The sequence below is a fragment of the Oncorhynchus mykiss genome, chromosome 27, assembly GCF_057628025.1.
Source record: "Oncorhynchus mykiss isolate SJ-2025 chromosome 27, ASM5762802v1, whole genome shotgun sequence".
Lineage (NCBI taxonomy): Eukaryota > Metazoa > Chordata > Actinopteri > Salmoniformes > Salmonidae > Oncorhynchus > Oncorhynchus mykiss.
The window spans coordinates 2,891,219-2,912,126 of record NC_143048.1 but is presented as its reverse complement, the minus strand read 5'-3'; the positions used below and the strand labels follow the sequence as shown (position 1 = coordinate 2,912,126).

Below are 20,908 nucleotides of genomic sequence, written 5' to 3'. Positions count from 1 at the left end.
ACACTCCACCCCTCACCTACATCCCCCTTGACCTCCAGTCCCCGCCTCACCTCCACCTCTTCACCTGACCCTACACTCCCTCACCCACCCCTCTCCTCTCAGCCCCCCCCAACTCGTCACCCTCCTCCACATACTCCTCCACCCCTTGACCCGCCTCTCTCAATTCTCACCCACCTCAATGTGCCATCTCTCAGCTGTGCTGGTAAAGTCTTTATATACAGGACCAGTCAAAAGTTTGGAAGACCTACTAATTCCAGGGGTTTTCTTTATTTTTACTATTTTCTACATTGTAGAATAATAGTGAAGACATCAACACTATGAAATACATATGGAATCATGTAGTAACCAAAAAAGTGTTAAACAAATCAAAATCTATTTTAGATTTTAGATTCTTCAAAGAAGCCACCCTTTTCCTTGATGACAGCTTTGCACACTCTTGGCATTCTCTCAACCAGCTTCATGAGGTAGTCACCTGGAATGCATTTCAATTAACAAGTGTGCCATGTTAAAAGTTAATTTGTGGAATTTCGTTCCTTCTTAATGCGTTTGAGCCAATCAGTTGTGTTGTGACAAGGTAGGGGTGGTATACAGAAGACCAAGTTCAGACCAAGTCCATATTATGGCAAGAACAGCTCAAATAAGCAAAGAGAAATGACAGTCCATCATTACTTTTAAGATATGAAGGTCAGTCAATCTGGAAAATTTCAAGAACTTTTGAAGTTTCTTCAAGCGCAGTCGTTAAAAAAAAATCAAGCGCTATGATGAAATTGGCTCTCATGAGGACCGTCACAGGAAAGGAAGACCCAGAGTTTACTTTGCTGCAGAGGATAAGTTCATCAGATTGCAGCCCAAATAAATACTTCACAGAGTTAAAGTAACAGACACATCTCAACATCAACTGTTCAGAGGAGACTGCGTGAATCAGGCCTTCATGGACATTAAACCGGTGGAAATCTGTCCTTTGGTCTGATGAGTCCAAATTGGAGATGTTTGGTTCTAAACACTGTGTCTTTGTGAGACGCAGAATGGGTGAACGGATGATCTCCGCATGTGTGGTTCCCACCGTGAAGCATGGAGGAGGAGGTGTGATGGTCTGGGGGTGCTTTGCTAGTGACACTGTCTGTGATTTATTTAGAATTCAAGGCACACTTAACCAGCATGGCTACCACAGCATTCTCCAGCGATATGCCATCCCTTCTGGTTTGCGCTATCATTTGTTTTTCAACAGGACAATGACCCAACACACCTCCAGGCTGGGTAAGGGCTATTTGACCAAGGAGAGTGATGGAGTGCTGCATCAGATGACCTGGCCTCCAGAGTGAAGGAAAAGCAGCCATCAGCTTTCATCGAGGTAAAGCGTGGTTACTTTGAAGAATCTAAAATATTAAATATATTTTGATTTGTTTAACACCTTTTTTGGTTATTACATGATTCCATATGTGTTATTTACTAGTGTTGATGTCTTCACTATTATAAAGAAAAACCCTTGAATGAGTAGGTTCGTCCGAACTTTTGACTGGTACTGTATGTCTAGTGGGCTTTCTAACCAGGACCTCCATGCTGTTGTTGTGCCCAGGTGCGACGGAAGATGGGCAGGAGAAGATGAGACAGAGATCATGTTTTTTTCTCCAAGGTCAGGGGGCCCGTGACCACGAGGACAAGAACAGATGGAGAGGAGCTGTACATCGATCGCCTAGGCGATTTGCATTTTATTGTGCATGTGCAAAGGTGCCTTTGCAGATGATGAAAAAAAATGACAAGTGACAAATCCAAGATTAAATCAAGTATTTGGTCCATTTTGCTGCCAGGCATTGTTTTATTAGTGTTTTGAGACGGAGAAAGGAGTATTAAATAGATAAGAATACAATTAACTAATTGCAATTTCCTCATACATTTTTCCAGTCTGTTTAATTAATCAAATATTCTATATGAAATATGTGTTTCCTTTGTATTCCTCTGTGGAATTGGTCCTTCTGCGTGGTGTCTGTGTCCCAAATCAAATGTTATTTGTCACATGCGTCGCAAACAACAGGTGTTGACGAACAGTGAAATGCTTACTGATGGGGCCTTTTCTAACAATTCATAGTTAATGAAAAAAATAAAAAATTGTGACACGAGGAATAAATACGTAGTGAATAACGAGTAAAACTAAGAACAATAACAAGTGAAAATAACATGGCTATACCCTGGGGTACGAGGTAATTGAAGTAGCTATACAAAGATATAAACACAACATGTAAAGTGCTGTTCCCGTGTTTCATGATCTGAAATAAAGGAGTATTTCTAACTAATAAAGCCCTTTTGTGGGGAAAGATGAATTCTGATTTGCTGGGCATGGCTCCCAGTGGGTGGGCCTGGCTCCCCAGTGGGTGGGCCTGGCTCCCCAGTGGGTAGGCCAATGCCCTCTCAGGCCTACCCATGGCTGCGCTCCTGCCCAGTCATGTGAAATACAAACATTAGGGCCTAATTTATTTATTTCAGTTGACTGATCTCCTGATATGAAATGTAACTCAGAGAAATCTTTGAAATTGTTGCATGTTCTGTTTATATTTTTGTTCCGTATACATATCAGTAGGGGTACAGGGACTAGGCAACAAGATAGATAATAGACAGTAGCAACAGCGTATGTGTGTGCATGTTATGTGTGGGTGGGTGTACTGTGTGTGCGTGTGTAGAGTCAGTGCAAGAGAGTTAGTGCAAAAAAGGGTCAATGCAGGTAGTCCGGGTAACCTTTTTGATTAGATATTTAGCATTGGTGGTAGAAGCTGTTCAGGGACCTGTTGGTTAAGACTTGATGCACAGGAACTGCTTGCTGTGCGGTAGCAGAGAGAACAGTCTATGACTTGGGTGGTGCTGTAGTGACCTTTTCACAACTGTGTGTGGACCATATTAATTCCTTAGTGATGTGGACATCAAGGATCTTTAAGCTCTCGACGTGGATGGGGGCTTGCTTGCCGCTCCGTTTCCTGTAGTCCACGACCAGCTCCTTTGTTTTGCTGAGGTTGAGGGAGAGGTTGTTGTCCTGGCACCATGCTGCCAGGTCTCTGTCAAAAGTAGTGCACTAAATATAGGGATTAGGGTGTGTTTGTCAAAAGTAGTGCAATATACACTGAGTATACAAAACATTAAGCACATTTGCTCTTTTCATGACATAGACTGGCCAGGTGAAAGCTATGATCCCTTATTGATGTAACTTGTTAAATCCACTTCAATTAGTGTAGTTGTGGAGGAGACCAGTTAAATAAGGATTTTTAAGTCTTGAGACGATTGAGATAGGGATTGTGTTTGCCATTCAGAGGTTGAAGACAAAACATGTCCTTTTGTCCTTTTGAACTGGGTATGGTAGTAGGTGCCAGGCTCACCAGTTTGTGTCAAGAACTGCAACACAGCTGAGTTATTCACGTTTAACAGTTTCCCGTGTTTATCAAGAATTGTCCACCACCCAAAGGACATCCAGCCAATTTGACAACTGTGGGAAGCATTGTGTCAACATGGGCCAGTATCCCTGTGGAAAGCTTTCGACACCTTGTAGAGTCCATCCCCCGACGAATTGAGGCTGTTCTGAGGGGGAAAGCAGGTACAAATCAATATTAGGAAGGTGTTCCTAATCTTTGGTATACTCAGTGTATACTGTGCATCCAGAAAATATTCAGACCCCTTTACTTTTTCCCCATGTTATGTTAGTCTTATTCTAAAATTGATTGATGAACATGTTTTATTTAATCTACACACGCTACCCCATAATGACACATTTTTGCAAATGTATATATTTTTTTAAGTATTCAGGCCCTTTGCTGCAAGACTCAAAATTATGCTCAGGTGCATCCTGTTTCCATTGATCATCCTTGAGATGTTTCTACAACGTCATTGGAGTTCACCTATGGTAAATTCAATTGATTGGACATGATTTGGAAAGGCACATACCTGTCTATATAAGGTCCCACAGTTGACAGTGCATGTCCGAGCAAAAACCAAGCCGTGAGGTCAAAGGAATTGTCTGAGACTGGATTGAGCTCTGAGACTGGATTGTGTTGAGGCACAGATCTGGGGAAGGACACCAACAAATGTCTGCAGCATTGAAGGTCCCCAAGAACACAGTAGTCTCCATCATTCTTAAATGGAAAATGTTTGATACCACCAAGACTCTTCCTAGAGCTGGCCGCCCGGCCAAACTGAGCAATCGGTGTAAAAGGGCCTTGGTCAGGGAGGTGACCAATAACCCAATGGTCACTCTGACAGAGATCCAGAGTTAATATGTGGAGACGGTAGAAACTTCCAGAAGGACAACTATCTTTGCAGCACTTCACCAATCAGACCCTTATGGTAGAGTGGCCAGACGGAAGCCACTCCTCAGTAAAAAGCACATGACAGCTCACTTGGAGTTTGCCAAAAGGCACCTAAATGACTCTCAGACCATGAGAAACAAGTCTGGTCTGATGAAACCAAGATTAAACTCTGGTCTGAATGCCAAGTGTCATGTCTGGAGGAAACCTGGCACCATCCCTACAATGAAGCATGGGGGTGGCAGCATCATGCGGTGGGGATGTTTTTCAATGTTAGGGACTGAGAGACTAGTCGGGGTTGATGGAAAGATGAACAGAGCAAAGGACCGAGATCCTTGATAACCTGCTCAGGACCTCAGACTGGGGTGAAGGACAACGACCCTAACCACACAGCCAAGACAACGCAGGAGTGGCTTTGGGACAAATCCCTGAATGTGTATGGCACAAATTATGGGACTTCTTGATGGAGTGTCCTTAACCTGCCAGGTATATGTTCTAATCTCGTACTAGTAAATGGTAATCCCAGCCCAACTGGTTCACGGAAAAGCACCTTCCTGCATATTAACAGTGATTTGTTTATTGTTCCTGTAGTTTTGTGATGATTGTACATGCAGATAAGTGTGCATTTGATGGAGAGAGAGCATGAACCATGTGTAACGGATGTGAAATAGCTAGCTAGTTAGCGGTGGTGCGCGCTAAATAGCGTTTCAATCGGTGACGTCACTTGCTCTGAGACCTTGAAGTAGTGTTCCCCGCGGCTTTTGTGGAGCGATGGGTAACGATGTTATACTCTTACATTGGTGCCGTGACCCGGATCACTGGTTGCTGTGGAAAAGGAGGAGGTCAAAAGGGGGGTGAGTATAACAGATGTGAAATAGCTAGCTAGTTAGCGGTGACTTGCTCTGAGACCTTGAAGTAGTGTTTCCCCTTGCTCTGCAAGGGCCGCGGCTTTTGTGGAGCGATGGGTAACGATGCTTCGTGGGTGACTGTTGTTGATGTGTGCAGAGGGTCCCTGATTCGCGCCCGGGTATGGCCGAGGGGATGGTCTAAAGTTATACTGTTACTCCTTTGAACAGTTTTGTTTGACAGGACCGGTGAGCTCCCAGTTAACAAAAAACTTTCCCACAACTAGAGAACATTTCTTTAAGAGTCTCATTGGGTCATTAACTATCATTTTCATAGGAATGTTCCTGTGATGGGCAAGTAATGTTTCCAAGAGACCATCTCCTTAATTCCAATTAGAATTTTCCCAGAATGTGGTTACCATGTTCCCAGAATTTATGATATTGTTAGACCATGTTTCATGAGAATGTTGCAAGAATATTCATGAATCCAGTTTTCTGTGGGTTAGGAGAATATCCCATCATTGTTCCACCAAACGTACACAGAACATGGTTGCCATGTTCTCAGATTAGATATTAATTTGTAAAAATGTGTATAATTGTATTTTCACTTTTAATTGTAATTTCTTGTCATGTCAACATATTTCAATCCCACTTTGTAACGCAACAAAATGTAAAAATTCATGGGGCGTAGACTTTCTATAGTCAGTGTGTGTGTGTGTGTGTGTGTGTGTGTGTGTGTGTGTGTGTGTGTTGGTCATGTGAGACAGCTAACCAATGGCAGTCGTGGATTAGACGCCGCCAGTGTGCCTTGACCGCGGACATAATGGCTAGATGGGAGACTGTTTGTGTCAAATTGACTTCTAATAAAGTTTAATTATTTTTCATTCTAGCTAACCATAACCATTTTCATAACCTTAATCTAATTCTCCTGACCTGCTACATCAATTCGCTTTACCTGCAGCGTAAATTATCCTAACCTGCCACGGAAAGTCAATTCTGACATAAACTGTATCCCATCTAGTCAAAATAGGACTGAATCAGAACGCCAATTTCACTCAACCTTTATCAACGCTGACAACCGATTTGAACATATTTCATCCGTTGCTGACATGTAGCCGACACGATAAATTGGCCGGCAGAAGTATTTACGGTAATTATGATGTTACATTGTTGCCGATTGTACGCGATACAAATGTAAGTGAGTATGCTACGCGAAGATACGTTCTCGGATGAATTTGTGGTTCTAGTAGAACGTAGAGCGGTCTCTTTAGGCTAGCTAGAGTATATGTACAAATGCAGTTGTTCCCAGCCTAGTTCTCAACCAGGGGTACTTGGCCTAGCCACAGTTGATAATTGAGAAGTCTCATGAGACCTTAGGCCTACTGGTAAAATGCACATGAGGGACACTTCAGGGGTACTCCAGGCAGACCAAAATTAATTTGCCCGACAGTGGTACAGTAACCGAAAAAGGTTAGCCCACTAAACCCAAGATGTATTCTTAATTTTAAGGTCCAAGAACCTTGTATGTTATTTTCAGCGGTAAACTGGCTCTGACAGCCAAATACTCCATCTGAAAATAAATTGATTTCTCAATTGCGATATGATTCTAGAAACATAAAGCCCTTTACTATCACATCAGAATAATTCCACAATTACAAAATATACACTTACTGTACACCAGGGGCACCACTTTGGTTTTAGAAGTGGGGGGGACATAATCTGGTGGTGGTCCTCCCCCAGGTTGTTTGGGGGACATCTAAAGCTATTTTCTTGCATTTTTACACAATCCAATATGCTGTCTCTATTTACAACAAAAAGTAAGCAAACATGCCCACTGTCATCAAGCTAGGTAAGAGATCATTATTAAGTATGTTTAATGTGATTAATCAGACTGAACAAGATCAAGGGTAATTCAATAATAAATATTGTTGCACCTTTAACCGATAGACTAACAAATGAACAACTTGAAAAACTAAGTAGACTTTTGATTGACTTTATTAAGACATCCTCTATATCAAATTTCAGTCAGACTGACCTGCCAGCCCGAGCCCCACCAGTCCAGTAAATAACTCCACTCTCTCCCAAAACAAGTAACTTCCCAGTTCCCACCTTCATTTTTTTTTGTTCCCAAGGGAACGTTTTGGAAACAAAAAACATACAGTTGAAGTCAGACGTTTACTTAGACTTAAGTTGGAGTCATTAAAACTCATTTTTCAACCACACCACAAACTTCTTGAAAACAAACTGTAGTTTTGGCAAGTCGGTTAGGACATCTACTTTGTGCAGGACACAAGTAATTTTTCCAATAATTGTTTACAGACAGATTATTTCACTGTATCACAATTCCAGTGGGTCAGAATTTTACATGCACTAAGTTGACTGTGGTTTAGGAGCTTCTGATAGGCTAATTGACATCATTTGAGTCAATTGGAGGTGTACCTGAGGATGTATTTCAAGGCCTACCTTCAAATTCAGTGCCTCATTGCTTGACATCATGGGAAAATCAAAAGAAATCAGCCAATACCTCAGAAAAAAAATTGTAGACCTCAAGTCTGGTTCATCCTTGGGAGCATTTTCCAAATGCCTGAAGGTACCACGTTCATCTGTACAAACAACAGTACGCAAGTATAAACACCATGGGACCACGCAGCTGTCAGACCCCTCATTCTGTCTCCTAGAGATGAATGTATTTTGGTGTGAAAAGTGCAAATCAATCCCAGAACAACAGCAAAAGCCCTTGTGAAGATGCTGGAGGAAACCGGTACAAAAGTATCTATATCCACAGTAAAACGAGTCCTATATCGACATAACCTGAAAGGCCGCTCAGCAAGGAAGAAGCCACTGCTCCAAAACCGCCATTAAAAAAAAGCCAGACTACGGTTTGCAACTGCACATGGGGACAAAGATCGTACTTTTTGGAGAAATGTCCTCTGGTCTGATGAAACAAAAATAGAACTGTTTGGCCATCATGAACATCGTTATGTTTGGGGGGGGGAAGGGGAGGCTTGTAAGCCGAAGAACACCATTCCAACCGTGAAGCATGGGGGTGGCAGCATTATGTTGTGGGGGTGCTTTGCTGCAGGAGGGACTGGTGCACTTCAAAATAGATGGCATCATGTGGTAGGAAAATTGTGGATATATTGAAGCAACATCTCAAGACCTCAGTCTGGAAGTTAAAAGCTTGATCGCAAATGGGTCTTCCAAATGGACAATGAACCCAAGCATACTTCCAAAGTTGTTGCAAAATGGCTTAAGAACAACAAAGTCAAGGTATTAGAGTGGCCATCGCAAAGCCCTGACCTCAATCCCTCAAGCATGTGCGAGGAAGGAGGCCTACAAACTTGACTCAGTTACACCAGCTCTGCCAGGAGGAATGTCCAACTTATTGTGGGAAGCTTGTGGAAGGCTACCCAAAACGTTTGACCCAAGTTAACCATTTTAAAGGCAATGCTACCAAATACTGATTGAGTGCATGTAAACTTCTGATCTACTGGGAATGTGATGAAATTAATAAAAGCTGAAATAATTTATTATCTACTATTATTCTGACATTTCACATTCTTAAAATAAAGTGGTGATCCTAACTGACCTAAGACAGGGACTTTTTACAAGGATTAAATGTCAGGAATTGTGGAAAAACTGAGTTTAGATGTATTTGGCTAAGGTGTATGTAACCCCAAACCACACAACCTACTCAGGTTTAGGATCTTAATGAAAACATGTATTTTTCGTTTTGGGTGTGTTAGGCCAAAGCCAGAGTGATAACCCACAGGACGGCAGACCCACATGGCAAGGACTGAGCAGCCCATCAGCTAGGGATTGCCTAAATTGTTATCTCCCCAGAAGTATGAATGTTTTCAATACAGACTCCTTCAGTCATAATGTATTCCATATTAGGCATCCAGACCTTTTGCAAGTTGCTCCCTTAATCTGGTAATAAATCAAAGCTATTGATGCATAACTTGACACTCTGGCAGGATAACCAACCTTCCAATTAATGGACATGTTTCTTATCTGCTATAAATGCTTGGTTAAACAGTTTCTTCAGATAGGTCTCCAGTATCAACATTTCCAAGCAAACAAAACCAATAAGAAGAGTGAATCTGTAGACTTGCAGAGATAAAAGAACATACTGTTTGCCAGAATTCAGCCAGCCTTTACGAGACCATAACATATGCAAATGTGTCCCCTTTTGTGTTATACACCTCTAGCAGAGGAATTACATGGTTGAGTGCATGTTATTCAGTTTCACTGGCATATAGTACTTTCTATGGATGGCCTTAAACTATTAATTTATGTCTGAGATGATATGAACATGACTGGACATTCAAACATATGTGTCCATTCATCATCATCAATAGCTTCTACCAGGTCTTCACACTTTTGTTTTACATGTTTCAGTTCGCTGCAGCTAGCAACTGGAACAAGCTGCAACAGACTCAAACTGGACAGTTTTATCTCCATCTCTTCATTCAAAGACGTAATCATGGACACTTACCGACAGTTGTGGCTGCTTTGCGTGATGTAATGTTCTATCTACCTTTCCCTTTGTGCTGTTGTCTGTGCCCAATAATGTTTGTACCATGTTTTGTGTTGCCGCCATGTTGTGTTGCTGCCATGCTGTGTTGCCTTAGGACTCTCTTTATGTAGTATTGTGGTGTTCTATATTTTAGTTTTTATTTATAATCCCAGCCCTCGTCCCCGCAGGATGCGTTTTGGTCGGCCGTAATTGTAAATAAGAATTTGTTCTTAACTGACTTGCCTAGTTAAATAAAATGTTTTGTGTCATCGGGAAAAGCCTATATCAACTCATGATAGTTTGTATATCAACGTTGGAGGTTTGTCAGACTGCATTAAAATAGCATATGGCTTGTCCAGTGTTTGCTGCACTGAGAGAATTAAGTATTGTATCTGCAAAATTTCACCTCACAGACTGGTCTTCCCTGGCTGTCTGACCCTGCTGGGACCCCTGTCACCATCTCGTCTTGCTAAGACATGATGAGCAGGGTTCCATTCCTGTGGGACGCCTGAAGGACCTGCGGGTTTGACAGAGATCATTGCAGCACAGTCTGCGGACAGTCAGACAGATGACTTTGGGATTCAAATATTTCTGTTGTCCCACAGATTATTTGGAAACGGTCCTCTGTCTGCTTGGTATGCGTTAGCCTCACATCCTTTTCGCATTATTCACACACTCAGATTTTGCTGCTTCTCACAGTTGGACGTGAGCGTTCAAGTGTTCCTAGTATGTGTGGTCTCATTAAAATAGAGTAGGCTGCCTACATAGGCAGAGAATCACGTGGCAGTTAAATATCAAATAAGATTATACTTCAGGTGACAGTGTGTGTAAAAAAAAGATAATGGAAAGAAGTGGAGGGCGCTCAACCAACGTGAGTCGACCTGCAATCAAAACATGGAATCATCATTGAAAAGGCACAAAGCACACATAGGTTAGGTTACTATGGTGAGCGACCATTGCGCCTATTCATTTAAGTATTGATTACCCTTTTATTTGCCTCTGCCTGCAAATTGTCCTCCTAATAGGTGGGCGATATTCTATTGGACTAAGCAAAACGTAGCAAGTGTGTTATTCATGCTGCTTCCAGTTCAGTAGCTACCTGCAAGATCAGGTGCGTGTGGTCTCAATTAAATAGAGTAGGATATAGCCTATGCATGAGCAGAGAAGCACATCGCAGTTCTCTTTCCAAGGAAATTTACTTCCTATATTGCCTAGAAAGTTCTAAATACTAATCACCCACATTTCTGGGGCGTTGGACTAGTAACCGGAAGGTTGCAAGTTCAAACCCCTGAGCTGACATGGTACAAATCTGTCGTTAACCTGTTCCTAGGCCGTCATTGAAAATAAGAATTTGTTCTTAACTGACTTGCCTAGTTAAATAAAGGTCAAATAAAATAAATAAAAAATGTCTGTCTGAAAATCTTCCCACTCCTAGAAGGTATCCTTTAAAATAGCTCAAGAGAAAGTGCACGTCTCTCCAACTCTGCTATCTTCAATCTAACATATTGGCTGATCTAGCCCAGTAATACAGATAGCCTAATATCGGGGCCATGTGAGAATCTCCTGGTAATTTAAACTATTTGAAGGTATTTTTGCTCATTTGATATTCAGCCTCTACCTGAATGTGGTAGCTACTAGCTAGTGCAGCTAATTCACCTCGGTCGAGAGGGGATTAAACATTCGCTAACGTTACATGTCAGTTACAATACTAGCTCAGCACTGGGAATAAACACTAGTTTAGTTTTTTGTATGTAAAGTTAAACAGCAGTTACCTTGTCAACTAAAGAGTAACCAGTTTCTGCTGTGCTTGCTTTTAGAACTCTGAAAGAGTGCAAATCATACGGTGCATTCGGAAAGTATTCAGACCCCTTTGACTTTTTTCTCATTTTGTTACGTTACAACCTTATTCCAAAATGTAATGAATAAAAAATATTCCTCATCAATCTACACATAATACCTCATAATGACAAAGTGAAAACAGGTTTTTAGAAATTTGTATTAAAAATAAAAAAGATTTGCGTAAATATTCAGACAAATTTTGCTCCGGTGCATCCTGTTTCCATTGATCATCCTTGAGCTGTTTCTACAACTTGATTGGAGTCCATCTGTGGTAAATTAAATTGATTGGATTTAATGGAGTTTCCCCAGCATCCTGAAAATTGAAGGTCCCCAAGAACACAGTGGCCAACATCATTCTTAAATGGAAGAAGTTTGGAACCACCAAGACTCTTCCTAGTTTTGGCCCCCTCTGCCAAACTGAGCAATCGTGGGAGTAGGGCCTTGGTCAGGGAGGACAAGTTAAGCCTGATACAGAGGCTATTTCTTTTGGGCTATTGCCTGTGTATATTTGGTAAATCTACTTGTATATTTTGTATGATATGGGTCTTTCACCATTGGATCACCAAGACCTGTCAATAACTCGACACTGAGTACGTCAACCTGCCTTTCCTTCTGCTGATTTCATGCCCTTACCACTGTTACAAAGTCCATGTTTTTACAATTACATAGGTTAATAAAAATACTGCATGGTGGTGGCAGCATCATGCTGTGGGAATGTTTTTCAGGGACTGGGAGACTAGTCAGGATCTAGGTGAAAGATGAACGGAGCAACGTGCATAGATCCTTGATAAAAACCTGCTCCAGATCACTCAGGACATCAGACTGGGGCAAAGGTTCACATTCCAACAGGACAACGACCCTAAGCACACAGCCAAGACTACGCAGGCGTGGCTTCGGGACAAGTCTCTGAATGTCCTTGAGTGGCCCTACCAGATCCAGGACTTGAACCTGATCGAACATCTCTGGAGAGACCTGAAAATAGCCGTGTTGCAACGCTCCCATCCAACCTGACAGAGCTTGAGAGGATCTGCAGAGAAGAATGTGAGAAACGCCCCAAATACAGGTGTGCCAAGCTTGTAGCGTCATACCCAAAAATACTTGTTTGTAGTAGCTGCCAAAGGTGCTTCAACAAAGTACTGAGTAAAGGGTCTGAATACTTGTGTAAATGTGAAATTTCTGTTTTTCTTTTTAATACATTAGCAAACATTTCTAAATGTGTTTTCACTTAGTCATTATGGGGTATTAAATCAAATCAAATCAAATGTTATTTGTCACATACACATGGTTAGCAGATGTTAATGTGAGTGTAGCGAAATGCTTGTGCTTCCAGTTCCAAAAATGCAGTAATAACCAACAAGTAATCTAACTACTGTCTTATACACAGTGTAAGGGGATAAATAATATGTACATAAAGATATATGAATGAGTGATGGTACAGAGCAGCATAGGCAAGATACAGTAGATGGTATCGAGTACAGTATATACATATGAGATGAGTATGTAAACAAAGTGGCATAGTTAAAGTGGCTAGTGCTACATGTATTACATAAGGACGCAGTAGATGATATAGAGTACAGTATATACGTATACATATGAGATGAATAATGTAGGGTATGTAAACATTATATTAGGTAGCATTGTTTAAAAGTGGCTAGTGATATATTTTACATTTCCCATCAATTCCCATGATTAAAGTGGCTGGAGTTGAGTCAGTGTGTTGGCAGCAGCCACTCAATGTTAGTGGTGGCTGTTTAACAGTCTGATGGCCTTGAGATAGAAGTTGTTTTTCAGTCTCTCGGTCCCAGCTTTGATGCACCTGTACTGACCTCACCTTCTGGATGATAGCGGGGTGAACAGGCAGTGGCTCGGGTGGTTGTTGTCCTTGATGATCTTTATGGCCTTCCTGTAACATCGGGTGGTGTAGGTGTCCTGGAGGGCAGGTAGTTTGCCCCCGGTGATGCGTTGTGCAGACTTCACTACCCTCTGGAGAGCCTTACGGTTGTGGGCGGAGCAGTTGCCATACCAGGCGGTGATACAGCCCGCCAGGATGCTCTCGATTGTGCATCTGTAGAAGTTTGTGAGTGCTTTTGGTGACAAGCCGAATTTCTTCAGCCTCCTGAGGTTGAAGAGGCGCTGCTGCGCCTTCTTCAAGATGCTGTCTGTGTGAGTGGACCAATTCAGTTTGTCTGTGATGTGTATGCCGAGGAACTTAAAACTTACTACCCTCTCCACTACTGTTCCATCGATGTGGATAGGGGGGTGTTCCCTCTGCTGTTTCCTGAAGTCCACAATCATCTCCTTAGTTTTGTTGACGTTGAGTGTGAGGTTATTTTCCTGACACCACACTCCGAGGGCCCTCACCTCCTCCCTGTAGGCCGTCTCGTCGTTGTTGGTAATCAAGCCTACCACTGTTGTGTCGTCCGCAAACTTGATGATTGAGTTGGAGGCGTGCGTGGCCACGCAGTCGTGGGTGAACAGGGAGTACAGGAGAGGGCTCAGAACGCACCCTTGTGGGGCCCCAGTGTTGAGGATCAGCGGGGTGGAGATGTTGTTGCCTACCCTCACCACCTGGGGGCGGCCCGTCAGGAAGTCCAGTACTCAGTTGCACAGGGCGGGGTCGAGACCCAGGGTCTCGAGCTTGATGACGAGCTTGGAGGGTACTATGGTGTTGAATGCCGAGCTGTAGTCGATGAACAGCATTCTCACATAGGTATTCCTCTTGTCCAGATGGGTTAGGGCAGTGTGCAGTGTGGTTGAGATTGCATCGTCTGTGGACTGTGGGCGGTAAGCAAATTGGAGTGGGTCTAGGGTGTCAGGTAGGGTGGAGGTGATATGGTCCTTGACTAGTCTCTCAAAGCACTTCATGATGACGGAAGTGAGTGCTACGGGGCGGTAGTCGTTTAGCTCAGTTACCTTAGCTTTCTTGGAAACAGGAACAATGGTGGCCCTCTTGAAGCATGTGGGAACAGCAGACTGGTATAGGGATTGATTGAATATGTCCGTAAACACACCAGCCAGCTGGTCTGCGCATGCTCTGAGGGCGCGGCTGGGGATGCCGTCTGGGCCTGCAGCCTTGCGAGGGTTAACACGTTTAAATGTTTTACTCACCTCGGCTGCAGTGAAGGAGAGTCTGCATGTTTTCGTTGCAGGCCGTGTCAGTGGCACTGTGTTGTCCTCAAAGCGGGCAAAAAAGTTATTTAGTCTGCCTGGGAGCAAGACATCCTGGTCCGTGACTGGGCTGGTTTTCTTCTTGTAGTCCGTGATTGACTGTAGACCCTGCCACATACCTCTTGTGTCTGAGCCGTTGAATTGAGATTCTACTTTGTCTCTATACTGACGCTTAGCTTGTTTGATAGCCTTGCGGAGGGAATAGCTGCACTGTTTGTATTCGGTCATGTTACCGGTCACCTTGCCCTGATTAAAAGCAGTGGTTCGCGCTTTCAGTTTCACGCGAATGCTGCCATCAATCCACGGTTTCTGGTTAGGGAATGTTTTAATCGTTGCTATGGGAACGACATCTTCAACGCACGTTCTAATGAACTCGCACACCGAATCAACGTATTCGTCAATGTTGTTATCTGACGCAATACGAAACATATCCCAGTCCACGTGATGGAAGCAGTCTTGGAGTGTGGAATCAGCTTGGTCGGACCAGCGTTGGACAGACCTCAGCGTGGGAGCTTCTTGTTTTAGTTTCTGTCTGTAGGCAGGGATCAGCAAAATGGAGTCGTGGTCAGCTTTTCCGAAAGGAGGGCGGGGCAGGGCCTTATATGCGTCGCGGAAGTTAGAATAACAATGATCCAAGGTTTTTCCAGCCCTGGTTGCGCAATCGATATGTTGATACAATTTAGGGAGTCTTGTTTTCAGATTAGCCTTGTTAAAATCCCCAGCTACAATGAATGCAGCCTCAGGATGTATGGATTCCAGTTTGCAAAGAGTCAAATAAAGTTTGTTCAGAGCCATCGATGTGTCTGCTTGGGGGGGAATATATACGGCTGTGATTATAATCGAAGAGAATTATGTATATTCAGAAGATAATTATTATATATTATGTGTATATATTACTGTGTGATCATATAGCTTACCTCAAAGTTTGAAATATATACAGTGCCTTGCGAAAGTATTCGGTCCCCTTGAACTTTGCGACCTTTTGCCACATTTCAAGCTTCAAACATAAAGATAGAAAACTGTATTTTTTTGTGAAGAATCAACAACAAGTGGGACACAATCATGAAGTGGAATGACATTTATTTGATATTTCAAACTTTTTTAACAAATCAAAAACTGAAAAATTGGGCATGCAAAATTATTCAGCCCCCTTAAGTTAATACTTTGTAGCGCCACCTTTTGCTGCGATTACAGCTGTAAGTTGCTTGGGGTATGTCTCTATCAGTTTTGCACATCGAGAGACTGACATTTTTTCCCATTCCTCCTTGCAAAACAGCTCGAGCTCAGTGAGGTTTGATGGAGAGCATTTGTGAACAGCAGTTTTCAGTTCTTTCCACAGATTCTCGATTGGATTCAGGTCTGGACTTTGACTTGGCCATTCTAACACCTGGATATGTTTATTTTTGAACCATTCCATTGTAGATTTTGCTTTATGTTTTGGATCATTGTCTTGTTGGAAGACAAATCTCCGTCCCAGTCTCAGGTCTTTTGCAGACTCCATCAGGTTCTCTTCCAGAATGGTCCTGTATTTGGCTCCATCCATCTTCCCATCAATTTTAACCATCTTCCCTGTCCCTGCTGAAGAAAAGCAGGCCCAAACCATGATGCTGCCACCACCATGTTTGACAGTGGGGATGGTGTGTTCAGCTGTGTTGCTTTTACGCCAAACATAACGTTTTGCGTTGTTGCCAAAAAAGTTCAATTTTGGTTTCATCTGACCAGAGCACCTTCTTCCACATGTTTGGTCTCCCAGGTGGCTTGTGGCAAACTTTAAACAACACTTTTTATGGATATCTTTAAGAAATGGCTTTCTTCTTGCCACTCTTACATAAAGGCCAGATTTGTGCAATATACGACTGATTGTTGTCCTATGGACAGAGTCTCCCACCTCAGCTGTAGATCATCCAGAGTTCATCCAGTTCATCTCACCTCAGCTGCAGTTCATCCAGAGTGATCATGGCCCTCTTGGCTGCATCTCTGATCAGTCTTCTCCTTGTATGAGCTGAAAGTTTAGAGGGACGGCCAGGTCTTGGTAGATTTGCAGTGGTCTGATACTCCTTCCATTTCAATATTATCGCTTGCACAGTGCTCCTTGGGATGTTTAAAGCTTGGGAAATCTTTTTGTATCCAAATCCGACTTTAAACTTCTTCACAACAGTATCTCGGACCTGCCTGGTGTGTTCCTTGTTCTTCATGATGCTCTCTGCGCTTTTAACGGACCTCTGAGACTATCACAGTGCAGGTGCATTTATACGGAGACTTGATTACACACAGGTGGATTGTATTTATCATCATTAGTCATTTAGGTCAACATTGGATCATTCAGAGATCCTCACTGAACTTCTGGAGAGAGTTTGCTGCACTGAAAGTAAAGGGGCTGAATAATTTTGCACGCCCAATTTTTCAGTTTTTGATTTGTTAAAAAAGTTTGAAATATCCAATAAATGTCGTTCCATTTCATGATTGTGTCCCACTTGTTGTTGATTCTTCACAAAAAAATACAGTTTTATATCTTTATGTTTGAAGCCTGAAATGTGGCAAAAGGTCGCAAAGTTCAAGGGGGCCGAATACTTTCGCAAGGCACTGCATTATTTAAATGATCCGAACAACAATGCGTTGGCAGGGAAATTAAAGCGAAGCCAATATGCAGTGATAATGTATTGGGCCTATAGCTTACTGTACAAACCTCATTGCTACAGAACTGTTTTTAAGATTGATGAGGAAGATGGTGAGATTTGCGCACTGTAAACTGTTTTAACCTGCTTCGTCACAGTTGCAGCAGACTGTATTTTTCAGTGATAATACATTTCTGGCAGCCTTCCATTACACACAGGTGTTCAGAGCATACAATATACTGTAGCTAATTAGCACAGGTGGTCTCTCTGTCTTCCGTAAACACGTGCTGTAAAATGGAGATATGACCATGTGGGAACACTAACCGTATAAAGGTGTGTATCAATTTTAAAAAATTATTTTTCGATAATGATATCTCACTGATATGAAAAATAAGGTCCTTGTGCTTCCAAAACCTTACCTCCCCCCGTACAGAAGATGCCTTCCTTTAATGACTGTAATGTAATGGGCTTGGAACCACTGTATGAGTTGTTGAAAGGGAAGTTTCCCCTTTTATTTGTCTAAAAGAGGACAACAATTACTTATGCGTCTACCAATGTATGGTAAATCATATCACTTTTCAGTCAATGTATTGGAGCTCGTGAACCACATTTCAGAAGCATGCGTGTATTGTCTAGAATATATATTTGGCTTAATACATTGTTAAACCACTTAAATATTTTATATATTTTTTACTGCATTTTATTTTACAAACTTCTGATGGGGTTAGACATTAGGATTAGAATGAAGCATATTTTCATAGGGTAAGGGTACATCAATGTAATCAATCCTGATCTAACGGATTTAGCTCTATTGTGGCCCCTGAGACCCTCGTAGCATTATCAGCTTAATCGAAGTTAAATAATAATCAGTCTGTAACTACTGTATGGGGAAATTCCACGGTAACAGAGACTCTGATCTTTCTGCTCAGATGCAAAGTTTGGTAACAGAATAAAGACACACATGGCACAAACTGTCATTCTGTTTCCAAACTTTGCATCTGCATTGTTCAAGTAAATGTGTTTTTTGTCAAATGTTCCGTGTAAATTGTTCAAAGTAGTCCTTGTGCATAGAGTCGTATGGTTTGTTAAATGGACCCAGGACTGAGTTTGGGAAACCCTGCTCAAACAGTTAGACATTTCACTTGAAAACAAAAAACAATGATTACAAAGTTTAGTCCAGGACTAGGCTTAATCTGTGTCCTAGAAAGCGGCCCTTATATCACAGGTGGTAGATGGGGCATGTTCCCTATAACTGCAGGATTTCTGGCTCAAGCCGCGCTCTGGCTGTTCCTCTTTAATCTCTACAATGGTACTCTGCGGGGAAGTAACACTACCTAGCAGTATCTTCATTAGCCTAACCGACTCGCATTGCACAGCAGAAAGCCTTTAGCAACTGCTGAGATTTAAAGGTCAGTGGCCTGTGTCTGTTCAAATCAGAGAGATAGATGGAGCAAAGCTGTCATCAAGCCAAAGGGTGGCTACTTTGAAGAATATCAAAGAGATTTTGATTTGTTTAACACTTTTTTTTGGTCACTACATGATTCCATATGTGTTATTGCATAGTTTGGATGTCTTCACTATTATTCTACAATGTAGAACATAGTAAAAATAATGAAAAACCCTGGAATGATTAGGTGTGTCCAAACCTTTACCTGGTTATATATATTTTTTAAATCCTGTTGCCTATAATGTAATTGCAGCAAGTAGGAGAGGGCAACATAAAGTACTGTTTAAATGATCTTGACTACCAGAGAGAAAAGAAACAAGAGCACAATTTCTCCCAAACACAGAAGTCTTTGTTATTCATTTTGGGGCTGATCTTTTTGTGTTACCTGTGAACTAATTTTAGTCTCTTTTGTCATTCAGAGGCTGAGCACTGGGCAGGGGAGCCTTGCATCTCACAAGTGATTACATAATATTAATTGATTGAGTTGATTAGTAGAGTTTAGTGAATGGAAGTGAAACTGAGCTGGAATACAGTGCCTTGCAAAAATATTCATCCTCCTTGGCGTTTTTCCTATTTTGTTGCATTACAACCTGTAATTTAAATACATTTTCATTTGGACTTCATGTAATGGACATACACAAAATATTCCAAATTGGTGAAGTGAAATTTTGAAATATTAACCATGTTTCCAAAAAAATTGACAAAATAAAAAACTGAAAAGAGGTGTGTGCATATGTATTCACCCCCTTTGCTATGAAGCCCCTAAATAAGATATTGTGCAACCAATTACCTTTAGATGTTACATAATTAGTTTGCACACAGGTGGACTTTATTTAGGTTTCACATGATTTGTCACATGATCTCAGTGTGTGTATGTATATATGTATGTTATGAAAGGCCACAGAGTCTGCAACACCACTAAGCAAGGGGCACCATGAAGACCAAGGGGCTCTCCAAACAGGTCCAGGAAAAGGTATAGAGAAGTACAGATCAGGGTTGGGTTATAAAAAAATATCTGAACATTTTAACATCTCACGGAGCACCATTAAATCCATCAGTAAAAAATGGAAAGAATATGGCACCACAACAAACCAGCCAATAGAGGTCTGCCCACCAAAACTCACAGACCAGGCCCATCCGCTCCACCGCGGATATTGGATTATCTCCCATTTGACCACTTTAAGCCGTACACTCCACAGAGCTGGGCTTTACGGAAGAGTGGCCAGAAAAAAGCCATTGCTTGAAGAAAAAATAAGAAAACACGTTTGGTGTACACTAAAAGGCAAGTGGGAGACAACCCAAACATATGGAAGAAGGTACTCTCTGGTCAGACGACACTAAAATGTAGCTTTTTGGCCATCCAGGAAAACGCTGGCGCAAACCTAATAACCCCCCCCCCCCCCGTTACCCCGAGAACACCATCCCCACAGTGAAGCATGGTGGTGGCAGCATTATGCTGTGGGGGTGTTTTTAATCTGCAGGGACTGGGAAACTGGTCAGAATTGAAGGAATGATGGATGGTGCTAAATTCAGGGAAATTCTTGAGAAGGGAGTTGATAGGCTTAGTCATAAACAGCGCTGTGCTTCAAGCATTGCGAAGAGCTGCTGGCAAACGCAGGAAAGTGCTGTTTGAATGAACGCTTACGAGCCTGCTGCTGCCTACCACCGCTCAGTCAGACTGCTCTATCAAATATCAAATGACGGGCTTAATTAGAATATAATAAACACACAGAAATACGTGCCTTAGGTCATTTAATATGTTAAAATCCGGATACTATCATTTCGAAAACAAAACGTTTATTCTTTCAGGGAAATACGGAACCGTTCTGTATTTTATCGTACGGGTGGTATCCATAAGTCTAATTATTGCTGTTACATTGCACAACCTTCAATGTTATGTCATACTTATGTAATATTCTGGCTAATTAATTACGGTCTTTGTTAGGAAGAAATGGTCTTCACACATTTCGCAGCGGGCCAGGCAGCCCAAACAGCTGCATATACCCTGACTCTACTTTCACAGAACGCAAGAGAAGTGACATTTTCCTAGGTAATATTGCCTGCTAACATGAATTACTTTTAACTAAATATGCAGGTTTAAAAGTATACTTGTGTATTGATTTTAAGAAAGATATTGATGATTATGGTTAGGTACATTAGTGCAACGGCAGTGCTTTTTTTTGCGAACGCGC

The 20,908-nt window shown here is 42.0% G+C and overlaps 2 protein-coding genes across 6 annotated transcripts in view; both read left to right on the top strand.

Moving 5' to 3' along the window:
• The window catches only part of n4bp2l2 (NEDD4 binding protein 2-like 2), a 30,103-nt gene extending 27,808 nt beyond the window's left edge, over positions 1-2,295 (top strand). For 3 of the 5 annotated variants that reach the window (XR_016492583.1, XR_005039996.2, XR_005039997.2), the window contains 2 exons: positions 1,229-1,351; positions 1,577-2,295. The gene's annotated coding sequence lies outside the window, so the exon portion shown is untranslated. Of the gene's footprint in view, positions 1-381; positions 465-1,228; positions 1,352-1,576 lie in introns of those variants that run through there. The other 2 variants (XR_016492582.1, XR_016492584.1) reach the window with 2 other exon arrangements.
• Positions 2,296-5,933: 3,638 nt separating this feature from the next.
• trmt9b (tRNA methyltransferase 9B) overlaps positions 5,934-20,908 on the top strand; it is a 28,379-nt gene continuing 13,404 nt past the window's right edge. The window contains exon 1 of the mRNA XM_021587237.3: positions 5,934-6,278. The gene's annotated coding sequence lies outside the window, so the exon portion shown is untranslated. The remainder of the gene's footprint in view (positions 6,279-20,908) is intronic.